Raw genomic sequence first — 14,419 nt, forward strand, 5'->3', positions numbered from 1 at the left:
CATCTGTGCTCTAGTCAATCTCACCCAGGTAATGAAACCCCAGTAAAAACTCTGGAAGCTGAGGCTGAGAGGCTTCAGCCCTCCCTGTGCTGGGAGGGCAGGGCATCCTCCTTCCCTCCCTTCCTTCCTTTTCCAGGGATTGAGCCCAGGGGCAGTCTACCACTGAGCCACATTCCCAGCCCTTTGTTATCTTTTTTATTTTGAGACAGGGTCTCACTGAGTTGCTGAGGTTGGCTTTGAACTCACGATCCTCCTGCCTCAGCCTCATGAGCCGCTGGGATTTCAGGAGTGCACCACAGCGTTCAGCTGCCTTTGGTTTTTCTGGTGGAAGCAATCCCTCCTGACTCCAAAGTCACATAGATAGTCTTTAATATTTTGTTTAAAAGCTCTCAAGTTTGCTTTTCACATGTGTGCACGGTTCACATTTAGTTGACAGCTTCCTCGGGAGGAGAACGGTTCAGTGAGGACAAGGGGCATGGGTTTATCTCATGCTGATCCAGAGCCCCGGCCAGGGAGCTCCAGCCAGGGAGCCCTGCAGGCAGCCAGCGAGTAGCTGAGGGCTGGCAGACTCAGTGAATAACTGGGGTAGAAGTAAGGTGGCTGGGAATCAGAGAGAGCTTGAGATGCCTTTGAAGAGATGACAGGGAGATGAGATGTGGTTCTCAGTCCTGGGTCCACACCGGAACCCCCTGGGGATCCTTAAAATGTACTGTGGAGGGCTTGAGGCCTGGACTATGCACCTATGCACCTATGAGGTCGGGGCTGACAGCCACTGGATTTGGAGGTAGAGTGACTCAGTGTCAAGGACACTGATGTGATGTCACCAGACTTGAGTTTCAGTGTTGTCACTGGCTACCTGTGTCCTTTCACATTCCTCCAGCTGGTTTTCTCACCTGTGAAGTGGGTGTGAGGACATCCCCCGCCGGAGGTCGGGAGTGAGAGGGGAGGGCGTTTTAAGTCATTTATTATTTTCTTTCTTTCTCATGGGTGGGGTGGCCTTTGAGGCTGACTTTGGTGATCAGGTGGGACACAAGCATGTGGCAATAGGGAGAGAAGGACCAACAAGGTGGAGGGAGTCTAAGGATTCAAGGGCAGGGAGGGGTGCAGAGGGTTAGCACCATGGGGGTCCTACTCCTCTGGCGCCTTCTCGCCTTCTCGTTTGCACCAGGTTGAGAGGGGGAGGAAGGCGGCTGCCGCTGTGCTCCTGCAGTGACCTCCTGGCCATGTGGAGTGACTTAGAGGAGCAAGTCCTCGGAAGGGACAGTAGCCAGCAGACAGGTGGGGGCTTCTGAGGTGGCCACAGGGCACAGAGCAGGAGGGGCTCAGAGGAGGTGGTCTCTGGGTCACACATCTTCCCCTTCCTGCTCCTGTGCCTCTCCTGATGATTTTTGTAGCTGCCTTTCTGTGCGTGACTCCCTCTGGATTGAAACTCCTAGACTGAATCCTGTTTCCTGATGAGACGTTCTCTGGCACACACTTAGTAGCTCATTTAATACTTTTGTCCCTATGAGGGAGGTCCAGCAATTATCTCCACCTTACACACGAGGACAAGGAAGGACAGAGGATAAAAGGCACCCGGCTAAAGTCACACACGCAGGGGAGGAGTCAATGTCACTGAGAGCCACGAGGGAAAGTTGACAGAAGAGGTAGATGTTAAAAATACAACCATACAGATTTGAAAAAAATGAAAGGATCTCCTCTAAGTGAAATGGGAATTCTAAAGGAGAGGTTGAGTGACAGGGAGGGTTGAGAGCAGATTGACATCCATCTAATTGGCGCCTGGGGGAAGAGGACAAGAGAATTTTTCAGAACTGATGTCAGCTCTGACTTCATAATAGAGCAAGTCCAGTGCATACCAGGGATGATAAATAAGATAAATTATGGAGAAAGTGCAAAACAAAGACAAGAAGAGCTTAGGTCAAGGGAAGAAGGGGATCTCGCAGAAAGAAATAACAGTGGCCATGGCCGACTCTCATGCCAGCTGTGCCAGCCATGCCAGCCAGATTCAGTGGGGCAGCACGGTCAGGATGTGAGAGGGCCAATCTGTCTCTGAAGGCTAAGTTGCAAAGGCAGTGTTAGACCAGGACGCAAGAAAAGACCACTGACTCCAATTAAAATCAAATTAAAGCAAGCTTATTATTTCGACCGGCCGGGCTGCCTCCCCCTCCCCAAACGGCGGGAACAAGACAGCACCCCACCTTTCCTACAGCCCAGCTTTATAGCCCAGAAAGTTACACAAAAGGGGGGTTACAGATAACAGAACTCTGACAAGCATCACACTAATGGTAGTTTACATTTTTTTCTGGCCCCAACATCAGAATTTATGAGGACCATTAGAGCCTCAGAGAGGGTCGTTGTCTGGCCAGGGAAGGCCAATATTTATGAGGTGTCACTAAGTTTCAGAGAGGGCTGCTATCTGGTCAGAGAGCCAGGCATGGGTGAGTTCAAGGCACGGGCAGGCATTCCAAGCAGGTTCAGAATTTGCAGTAATTTATAGTAAAGCCGAAATTATCTTTTCATGGTTTTGTGGCGAGATGCCCAATTTTAAGAAAAGATCAGGTTGGGTCTATCATTCCCCCCTTTTCTTATGTGTCCCTTTCAAATCTTTGATAGGGTAGGGGAAGAGCACTGAGGGAATTTTAATCCCTCAGGCAACAGTCTCCAACTTTTTAGAACTCACCCAAAACCGGTCTCCCTGATTTTACCTGACTTAATTAATTACTTATATTGACAGTCTATTTTTGGCTCCATTGTTGTAAGAAGAGAGGCGTCGCTTGTTTTGGCTTCTTCTGAGCTGAGAGGGGGTGACATGAGGGGGCATGGCGTGAGGAACATGAGTTGCCTTTTAGAAGTCAGTTGAGGGACATGAGTTGCCTTTTAGAAGTCAGTTCGGTTTGAAGTCTGGTTGGGGAAGAACAGGTTGTAAAGTCATCTGGGGATGGTGCTTCTATGAGAGAAACAAAAACCATGAGTACTGAATAAATGTTGCAGCAGCTGGAACATGTCACTGTATAGAAGTTCCCTCACCAGGCTTTAACATCCCCAGTTATCAGGACTGTAAGCATAACATTTAACTTTTAGTGTTACAGATATCCTTCCCCATAAGATACAGTTTAATAATTTAATGTCCTCTGATCTTGCAAAATTCTTTTACTAGTATGAGCTCTGTGTCTAATAGAGAAACCTTTAATTCTGTTACTCAGGGCTGGATAATCATACTAGCAAACACCAAGCCTACCTGTGTAGGTTAGGAATATCTGTAGGCCTTAAACTAAAAACTTCTGTCTCTGGCAGCTCCTCTTGATAGTCTCTTTTTATAGTTATCAGGCGTTTCTGTCTGAGAATCCTTCTTTGTAGCCTCCAGTCTTACTTATTTTGGGAGGCTAACATAAAGTGTATACCTTAAATAATTATTATTATTATTATTATTATCATCATCATCATCATTATTATTTAAAATGCCCAGGAATCGCTGTATTTTGGTTTTAACTGTCTTTGCTAAGTGTTTAAGATGAAGCAGTCAAACTGACTTTTGTTTCTATCTATTGTTAACAGTCAGCTGAGCTTTTATGGGAGTCATTCCTGGGGAAACTTCTCAGTTCTGCTAGTGCCATTTGCGCTAGGATGGGTCCAGGTCTTGCTTGACCATGTGGCTTCCCTCGGAAGCATCAGGGATGTCTCCCTTCTTTGATGACCCTCCTCTTCATAGCAAATGCACTGACTGGCTTTCTGTTCTCCAGTGGTCTCATTAGTCTCCCTGATCAGGAGGTTATGTGGCCCAGAGTTGCAAAGCTCTTTAGAGAAGTCCCCTGTTCCCTGGATCCAGACTGACTCAGAGGGCAAGAGCCAAATATTGGTTTTTCTGGCCCTTTTAATTTGACTTTAATTTTAAAACTTAATCTTAAACATCCAGCAAATAAATTTTAACAGCCTTATATTAAGAGTACTGGGGGCGCTGAGGATGTGGCTCAAGCAGTAGCACGCTCGCCTCGCCTGGCATGCGTGCGGCCCGGGTTCAATCCTCAGCACCACATACAAACAAAGATGTTGTCCGCCGAAAACTAAAAAAAAAAAAAAAATAAAAATAAAAAAAGAGTACTGGGCTTTAATGTCTATAACTTTATAATTATTCATCTTTTTATTAATTGGGATCTGTATTATCCTATCTGTCTTGTAGGTGATGGCTTATTATCTTAAATTAACCCATGTTGTGTTCTTAAAGCAACACTTCTGTAAAACACTAATAGGGAATCTTTAGATCACTTATAAGGAAATTACAAAATAAAATTAACAAGAGTAAAAACATTTAGTTCATGTAATAGCTACCCTGAATTTTTGGCTGAGTTATACATTATATCCCTGTTTGAGATCCTAGTAATTTTGACAGAAAAAAAACAACTTGTGAACATAACTTTAAATGAACTAAAATCTGGCCTACGGCTTTCGTAGTCATTCTCACATGTAGTAAGATGGGACACAGAGCCTTATCTCAGGTAAGGCAAGGCTCTTTATAAATCTTAGGTGTTTTAGTTCTAAAGCTGATCTTTGTTTTTTAAATATCATTTTACAAAGTTTACATAAATTGTTTGAGGTCACATGAACATTAGCTAACACCATATGATATCACATTTAAAACATGAATTAAAGAAAGGCTGAAAGTTTTTAACCTTTACATAGATTAGGCTCTCATTAACTTACTTGGTGGTTAAAGTTCTAGGGTCCTTGTATGCTTCCAGAGGAGAAAAAAGGTAACCATTTTTAACTCTCTTAATTATTCAGTGCAAAATTTTAAGGATAACTATGAAAATAATAGAAATCAAATGTATAACTCCTGAAACAGTCAAAAGAAAAACATGGAATCAGAAAACCAACAAACACTCAATAAAAGAAAAGATTTGGAAGGAGAAAATCCAAGGATTGAAAAAGCAAGAAAAGAAAACAGTGGGAAAGGATAAGGAAGAAATAAAGAAATATCATCAATATCCTACACTCAGATGCTAACAACCACCAAACTTCTGAGCGACCACACCAGTGCTAATCAGAATGGACTCTAAGACAGGGAACACCTCTGTGAGGGTCACCAAGCCAAGGACAAGAGAAAGTCATAAGGAAAGAAAATCATATGGTTCCAAACTCCTAGGCACCTGATAACATAGCCATAAAATACATAAGACAGAATGAGCACGGCACTAACGAAAGTTACAAATTTATCCTTGCAGAGGGAGATTTCCATTTATTTCTTTCTGTTAGATAGAATTCAAACTGACAAAAAATTGGTAGATTTTTTAAGCAATGCAGTTAGTAAGTTTAATTTAAAGAACATCTGTTGGATATATGCCCAAGCATTAGGAAATATATACTGATCTGAAGTTCATGTGGAACATTTGCAAAAGTCTACCAGATGCCTTGACTATAAAGCAACACTCTCCTACAGAATGAAGCACAAACTCCTGAATCAGGAATTCAGCCCTCAGCCCCCTCCTCTGTTTTCCGGCTCCATCTTCTGCCTCAGTTCAGTGCAGACACTGGACAGCTTGCTGTTCTTGGTACAAACTGATGCCCTCTCAGCCCAAATCACGGCTGGAGTAGCAACTCTTGCATATCTTCCTGTTGAATCCTGCCTTAGTACGCGGTGCCCCAGGACGAAAGCCAAGGCAACGTCCACCTGGGTCGCCTTCTCTTCCATCTTCCTGGGTTACCTGTCTTCCCACCTCCATTTTGCCATTAATCCCATCTGTCCTGGCCAGTTTGCATCTGTGTCTGCCTTTCTCTTTCCTAGACCCTGAGATCTCCTAGAGCTTTGGGTCATTGGACTATTTCCTTTTCACGTGCTGGTTCCCTGCAGCCCAGCGAGAGCTCAGGAAATGACCAGATTTAGACCGAGCTTTATTTAAACAGGCATATTCCGTGTTGAATTGGCATTGGGGCCGTTGCCTTCTTTCCTTCCAGAATGCCCAGGGGATGGAGACCATGTCAAAAGTACAACAGAGTCACGTGGAACTTCTTCCTGCCTGGGGCTCCCATCCTGGACTGAGACAACAAAATTTATATGTAGAAATCCGCTTATCCTTCTGTCCTTTAGAGTGGGATAAGAGCCCCGTTTGTTCCCAGAATGAAACCAGGTGATTAAGGAGTGGTTCTCTAGAATAGGAGAGCCTTCTGTCTCTCACTGTTGGAGATCATCCCCGATCATCCATGGCCCTGAAGGTCACCAGGGTGGATGAGAGATGGACACTGCTGACTGGCCTTCTGTCCTGACTGGTGGCTCAGACACAGGAGACGGGGTAGGACTCCGGAGGGCGCTGAGCCAGCGGCAGCGAGTGGCCTGGGCCTCAGCCTCCGGAGGGGTGTGTTGGTGGATGCACTGCTGAAGGGCACCAGGAGGAGCACCGGGTCTGTCAAGTGGGGTAAGATGCCACCTCTGTTCGAAAGGGCCCCACAGTTCCTCAGGAAATACAGGCAAAAACTCTCCATGGTTCTGAGGCAGGGTTAGCAATGCAGTGATGCGGTATGTGCAGGGTCAGGAGGAGGTCTGGGGATGCGGGGGACATGGGGGCAAGTCTTAAAGGACCAGCTGCATAGAGGCGGGGATGGGAGCCCCAGGCAGGAGGACCTCAGGCCAGGTCTCCGTGAGGAAATGAGGACAGCAGAGACTGGGATCTTAGGCAGGGGCCAGAGTAGGAAGGGCCCTCCTGGGCGGGCCAGGGAAATCTGCCTGACATAGCCGGAGCACAGCATTTAGCCAGCCCATTTCTTGTATGGGAGCAGGGAATGGGCAGGAGCTGTCTGGGCTCAAGGCCAGGGGAGTGACAGGCCCCGGAATGAGGCTGCCAAGGTGGGGACGGAGTAGAGGGATGAATCCAGATGTCTAAAGTAAAAGCAGAGTGGACTTAGTGAGCAACCGGCTGGGGGGGTGCAGGGAAAGGGGTGGAGGAAGCAGGTGGAGGGAGATCGGAGACCTCTGGGTGGATGGTGCGAGGAGCACTAACCAGCACCGTCAGGAAACCGGGATGATCTGCTTCGTGGATTTGCTTCAGAGTGAGAGGCACGTTGCATAAGAGGAACTAATGAAGCAAAGTCTAAATACGTGAACTTGGTGTGGTTCTGGATGAGCCGGCAGAGATGCTGCCCTGGAAGACCAGCATGGCCCTGGACAGAACCAGGCAAGGTCATCAAGGCCATGGTAATGGCTATGCGGTACCAAAGGGTCAGTAGAACCAATTTTTTTAAAGATGAGAATTAAGGTGGTTCTAGGGATTTCATCAAGAGCGGGCTTGGTGGAGGGAGGCCTCCGACCACGGCTCACCCTCCCTCCCACCCATCACACAGGAACTGCCCCAAGTCACCTGTTCCAGGACCACCCCTCATGGTCACAGACCCTTGGGGGCCTGCAGAAGTGTAAAGAAGACAGGGTTTTTGTTGTTGGTGTTGCAGTTCCATGGACAGAGCCCAGGCCTCACATATGCTAGGTGAACGCTCTACCACTGACCCACATCCCAGCCCAGGGAGCCATTTTTAGGAGACTGTACCGAGGGTCTCAGCCGGGGCAATTTGAGGAGCGTGCTCACGGGTAGCTGCTGCCCGTGACTAAGCAGCTTCTTCAGCCTCTGGCTCCATTGACCCTGTGGTTGTTTCTGGAGTTTTCTGTCTTCCAACAGCCCGTTAGGTGCAGGATGACCCACGGAGTTATTCAAGTCTGGAGAGGTCCCAACTTTCCAAGTGGCGATGGGGTCTGAGGTATGGGGATGGAGAGGCCCCGGGGACAGTGTGCTTAGGGAGCACTTGAAACTCCCCCAGCCTGGAGAAATTCCGGGAAACTTTGGCATTTTCGTCACCCCAGATGGATGTAGAAGGGTGACCTCTGCTGGGGTGACTCCCACCAGGAGTCTGTTTCCCCGCTGATGCAGACAGAGCAGAAGTTCCAGGGGGATGGAGAGAGGTGTCCCCTGTCATCCAGGGCCTGGGGAAAAGGCTCCTGAGAGTCAGGTCATGTTCCTAGGCCAGGCTCAGGGACTACAGGGACAGGCTCAGGGACAGTGAAAGAAAAGCTGCCCCAGGACCACCCTGATGCCTGCCTTGCTGTGACCCAGGGACACACGTTGGGCCCCTCACCCTCCCCATCCCACCCTCTATTCAGCTGAGGACCCACAGAGGCTGGAGCAGAGCTCTCGAAGGTTTCTTTAATGGTCACTCCCCTTGAACAACTGTGCCTGAAGAACTGGCCTTGCTAGCTGGACCTCGGGAGCCTATGAGAGGGCCTAGCAGGAAGCAGCTACTGCCACCCCTTGCTGAAGAAGGTCCTCCTCTCCTGGGGAAGGGCATCCTCTTTGGCCCGGCACACAACTCTAGGAGACATGTACATGGAACAGTGAGGAGGGGACACCTGCCCAGCCAGTCAGGGCGGCTGAATCAACCCTGGCCACCAATGGGGTGGCCCGTCACAGCCAGGTGGTCCTCACGTCCTTGACTTGCTGGTTGGAGAAGGTGATTGGATAAGGGATCCCCAGGAGGAGGGGGGGGGTTAAAGTGAAAGAGGGAGCATGAACCGCTTTCCTGTGTCACTTGCTGGGACACACTCTCAAGAAGATACCACAAAGTGAGGAACCTTGGAATATCAGGGTGGCCACACCTGGGGTTTCTAAGAGAGCTCGTCCCTCCATCCCCTTTAATTCCATATCAGTCCTGGGGGACATTAGGAAACTCAGCCAGCTGCCTTCAAGGTGACTGTCAGCAATGGTGGCCTGGTGCATGGCATGGCGGGGTGGGCAGAGGTGGGCAGGAAGGTGGTCCTAACCCTGAGAATTAGATGTATTGCTTCCAAGTGCTCCCCTGAAGCTTCACCCAAGTGTAACTGACAGATGAAAGTTGTGCACTTACCACGTACAGTGTGATCTAGACATGTGACATGACTCAGGTTCAAATTCCGGGCACCAGGGATGGGCAGAGCGCTCTGATTATGTCTGGGGTGACCTGGGCCAGGGTCCTTTCTCTCTCTGACTCTGCACCACTTTCTCCTCCCCCCCCCCGCCCTTGGTGCATCCTAAGAATCAGGACGTGGCCACACTCTCTGAACAGGTCTTCTGAATGCAAAGCCTTCTGCCCACCTCTGTTAGAACAAGGCTTGTCCCCTATTGCCCCTGCGTTCCCACAGCACAGGGCTGACTCTGGCGGAGGGTGGGTGAGTGAGAGAAGGCCCAGGAAAGACCCTGGCTGTTTGACCTACAAGAGGGTTCCCCAAGGCAGCTGGACAAAGGTTTGTGCTGCTACTGGAATTGGAGGCTATTCCATGCTGCGTTACCGACATTCTTAGAACATTGCATCAGTTTTTAAACACCATGCATGTTTAGGGTAAGAAATCAAACAGGACAAAACATTTCATTGTGAAAAGTTAAGTGCTCTGTCTGCTCAGAGGCTGACGGTGCAGCCCAGATGTTTCTTCTTTCAATAGTTTGGATTTTCAAGGGCTCAGTGTCAGATGGGATGAGAAAGGAGTCTGGGGTTGCCTGCGGGTCAGGCCACCAGAGATGCTGAGTTGGGTTGGGGGTCCTGGGACATTGCTGTGCAGTGTCCCATCCAACGCCTGGACCTCTGAAGATGGGTCTTGTGTTGAGCAAGTGAAGGGTGAGCCGGGGGCCCTGGCGTGAGCCCCAGGGAGCCTTGTGCAGAGATAGCCACACCCTACCAGGAGTTCCAGCAGGCGAGCATGAGGGGCAGGGCTTCCTGTTTCCTCGCCAACCTGCTCCGAAGTCTTGATGGAGTGATGTGTGGTAAAGCCACCCCCTCGCCCAGCCCCGGAATGTGGGACTGAGGCCGCTGCTCCAATTGTTTATGGGGTCAGAAGTTGTTTGGGTTTGACTTCCTCATTGAAGCAGCCGTGGGAACCAGCCGGACACACAAATCATCGCTCTGGAGAGTGTCACACAGAGCGGCCCACCCGAGCTGCCACGAGGGGCCAGTTGGCCAAAGAGGAAGGCTTGTTCACCCACAGAAAAAGAGAGGCTTTTGATTTCTTTGTTTTCTGTGGCTAAGACAGAAGTTCTAACAATCAACACACACGATAAACACTGGTCTGGCTTTTTTTAGGTATCTCTCTGACTAATTTTGTAGCTAGTTTTGAGCATTAGGAAACAGAGTCATTTTATTATTTTAATTTACCAAAAAAGTAGATATTTCTAAAGCAGCAGAAATAAAGGGCACTAGTTTTGGGAGTCCAATCCCTGAGGACGAGGGAAGGGACCTGGGAGATGGGGGGCTTTCTGGGAACCACTCCGCCAGGTGTGGAGGACAGCAGGACTCCAACTCTCCACCCAAGCCACCCCCTGTTTCACAAGCTTTCCTGCCAACTGTCTTTCACCATCCTTCTGGTCCCTGTGGGTCACAGCGGTGGCTAACTCGTCATTAAGTCCTCCTTAAAACGTAGGACGAGCCCAGCTTCCACCTGGCCAGTGTCTGACATGGAGAATATGCTGCACCATGTCAAGCAAGGGTGTCCCCAGTTGTCATTTCTAAAGAGAACCGGACAACAGCAGCCACTGTGCACGGACATCTTCAGTGTGACTAGAAGGCCACCAGCCACTTCCTGTTTATTATTTCATCTTATTTCACAGCCACAGTAAGCACCAGGTCTCGTAATCCTTCCCTCTTCGTAGGGTTACGAACCAGGCTGAGAGGAGTCGCCCAGGTAGGAAGTAGTAGAGCCTCAGATGTGACTCAAAATTTTCTGGCATCCTCAATAGACAAGTAAAAAATAAGTAGGTAAAATCAATTTCAGTATATTTCATTTAACACAATATACCCCTAATGTTATCCTTTGAGCATATAATCAAATCAATATAAGTTAGAGATGAATATCTTGAACCCTTTATTGTGCGCCCCATCTTTGAAATCTGGTGTTTTATAGTTTACATTTCAGTTCTGATGAGCCACAAGCCCACGTGATGAGTGGCCGCCATATTGGTCAGTGAGGGTCTCCAATGAGAGTAATGGTAAGACATTTCTGGAGGTCGGTCGTTGGTTATCAATGCCATGGCTGACTCTCAAGGAGTTGAAATTGGCCTTGGCCTGGAGCATTGAAAGTGGCAGTAAAAAGTCAGATGAGACGGGGTTGTGATGCTAGTTTGTCATCACTACTGTGTGGCAGAAGAAAGTGAAACATTTCAGAGACCAAAGTGGTGGTGAGTTGGGATGAGAGGAGGCTGGTTTTCAGAACTGCTGGCTTCATGTTTGAGTTTTGTCCCCAGCAGCTGAACAGCTTCTTGGAAGCCCTTCAACTGCTTTGAGCCTCAGTCTGTAAAATGGGGTTCATGTCACCTGCTCGCCGAGACGCACACGTGTAGACCCCAGTCCCGGAGCTCGTCTCCAGGGCCCACCTCTTCCTTTTAACTTTTCAGGCTCAGCCCTGAGATGGTGAGTTCTCTGCTAGTAACTCCAGCAGGAGGAGGGACTGAGTCCCAGAGCTGAGAATGTGGGTTCCAGTCATTTCTGGGTAGTGGACACATCCACGGGCCATCCACCCCAGGTAGGACAAGTGTAACTTCCTCTTTCCCTATGAGTCACCCCATCTCATGAAGCCTGCCTTTTGTTTTGAGGTGCAGAGCTTACTCCAGTCTGTTCCAGGTAAATTCAGGCAATGTAATAATCTCATGATCATTTTAGGTTTAAATTTAGCCAACGGGGCCCTATCCCTCCCTTCTTTCCCCTTTGGGGACCCAAATGGGGTCTACACGGTGTGGGGCTGTGGGTGGGCAGGGGCACTGGTCTGCAAGGCTCTGGGAGGGGCTGTGCCTGCCCACCTGGCCTCTGTCCTGACCCTGCACTCCAGGGTTCCCACTGCAGGACAGCGTGTGAACCAGCTGGCAGGCCTGTGGGCCTCTCTCCTGAGACTTGGAGCAAGGGCAGCTTCTGAGTGTTCTGGGGCCACTGGAAGCAGCAACGTCTGTGTCCTGCTCAGGTCATCTTCAACAGCGCCTGCCCTTCTGTCTGCAAACCTCGCCACTGCCCCGGTTCCCCCTGGAGAGAAGAAAGCCTTCTCCCCCTCAGCTCCCTAAATGCTTCTGGCTTCTGTGATCTGCCCATCCCAGAACCCAGGGAGGGAAGGAGGGGCAGCAGGGACCAGGGCTCTCCTGACCTCCCCCCTTCCAGGACCCTGCTCTCTGCCTGCCACCAGGGTTCTTATCTGTTGGGAAGGGCTGCCTGGCTCTCAGCTTTGAAAGGGGTAGGAGAATACCATATGGAATAAAAGTCACCCTGAGCCAAAGAACAACCAGAGCCGGACAGTGGTTAAAACAGTAAAAAACAGGCACCCTCATACACGGCTGGTGGGGCTGCAAATTGGTGCAACCATTCTGGAAAGCAGTATGGAGACTCTTCAGAAAACTTGGAATGGAACCACCGTTTGACCCAGCTACCCCACTCCTCGGTCTATACCCAAAGGACTTAAAAACAGCATACTACATTGACGCAGCCACATCAATGTTTACAGCAGCTCAATTCACAATAGCTAAATGATGGAACCAACCTAGGTGCCCTTCAGTAGATGAATGGATAAAGAAAAGGTGGCATATATACACAAGAGAATGTTACTCAGCCTTAAAGAAGAGTGAAATGATGTCATTTGCTGGTAAATGGATGGATTTGGAATATCATGCTAAGCGAAATAAGCCAGTCGCAAAGAACCAGAGACCAAATGTTTTCTCTGATATGTGAATGCCAATTCACAATAGGGGGCCAGCTAGGGAAGAATAGAAGTACTTTGGATTAGACAGAAGGGAGCAAAGGGAGGGGAGGGGGTCTGGGGGCAGGAAGGACAGTAGAATAAATGGGACATTATTACCCTATGAGCCTATATGACTACATGACCTGTGTGATTCTACATGGTGTACAACCAGAAAATGTGGGGAAGGGGATCTGGCTAAGCTGGCTAAGCTGACTGAGCAGGGCTTTTTGTCTTGTTTTTAAAGTAAATTTTGCAAGAAGGTGGGCAGACAGGCCCTAGAGGAGGCAGGGGCCTGACAGAAGTTTGGTTGGGCAGAGAACCTTTGTTCCGTCACGCTGGCCCAAACATTTGCCATGGAGGTTCCTTACAAAGTGCACTCTTCTCATCGTGAGATAGCCACGTTCTGGCAGCTGTTAATAAACAGATCCTGGGTGTATGGGAAGGTGGTGGTGCAGAAGCTCCCACCCCAATTCTGCAGGCAGCCGGGCCCAGAGCTGGGCCAGGGCAGAACCTTGGGCCGAGCCAGGCTCACCCTCCAGGCAGGAGGCTCTTCTCCTCCACCTAGTGGCCACAGTCCACATTGCAAGGGAGCTTCACCACTGAAATCTAACCAAACCAAACCAAACCAAACTGAATAAAGATAGGAAAAGAAAAGTGATGCTGTAAGAGAAATTCGGCATTTTCTGTGTTCCAGTTCAATGTCAATGCATTGCATCCACAAAGGGCACCCGTGTGTGCCAGACACTATTTTAAAACTGAAGATACGTGTAGAGATGTGCCTAGCCTGTGGTTATCAAAAGACGGCTGTTATAATATTTGGGATGACTTATATTTTAGGAGACAGGCTGCAGGATCTTTGGTGGGCCTAGGTCATAACACTCCAGAATGCTCAAAACCCAGTCCTGGTGGGACCAGGAAGAGCAGAACTGCCCCTCTGCTCAGGTGTGCTCAGGGGACTTGGGGAGTCTGTGAGCCCACCTCCAGAGCCACAGTGGGGTGAGGAAGAGGAGGCTCGGTCCATTCTTGAGAAGATAATGGTAACAATGCCACAAATTTGTGTTCAACAGTTGAAACTGGAAACCACAGCCCTGTCCCACTGAAATCTGGCCCTGTTTGCTACAGTTAGGAATTTTTTAAAGCTGCATTTCGACAGTTCTGTGTGCTTCCAGAGAGGGTAAGGATCATGGGGAACATCTGTCTTTTGAGCTTTCTCTTGGGGCATGGGTCACTCTGGAATTGGAAATCTTAGACTGGGATCCTGTCCCAGTTTCCATCTCCTTCTCCCCCCACCCTCCTCTTAAGTTCTTCCCCCCCCCCTCACAAAATTCAAACAACATAGAATTTGTGGAAGAAAGATCAAGTCCCCTTTCCACCTTTCCTCATCCCCAAATGAACTCTCCGAAGGCAAGATGACCATATACCAGTTGGTAACCAGTAACCAGTCTTTCTACATTATGCCCTCTCTTTCCATGTGTGTGTTGTTTGGTGTGTGTGTGTGTGTGTGTGTGTATTTTTTTTTTAAAAGAAAATACTATGGTTAAATATGACCCCATTCAAGCAAAAAGTATATTAATTAATATATACATATAATTTATTGAAAACACCCATTTAAGTATATGGTTTTGGGGAAGTTTTGGAAAATGTGCAACTTGTGTAACTAATACCCCCAACAGGACTCTCCCCCAGTTTCCCGTACCCCTTTGC

Source organism: Marmota marmota, unplaced genomic scaffold (assembly GCF_001458135.2).
Source record: "Marmota marmota marmota unplaced genomic scaffold, marMar, whole genome shotgun sequence".
Classification (NCBI taxonomy): domain Eukaryota; kingdom Metazoa; phylum Chordata; class Mammalia; order Rodentia; family Sciuridae; genus Marmota; species Marmota marmota.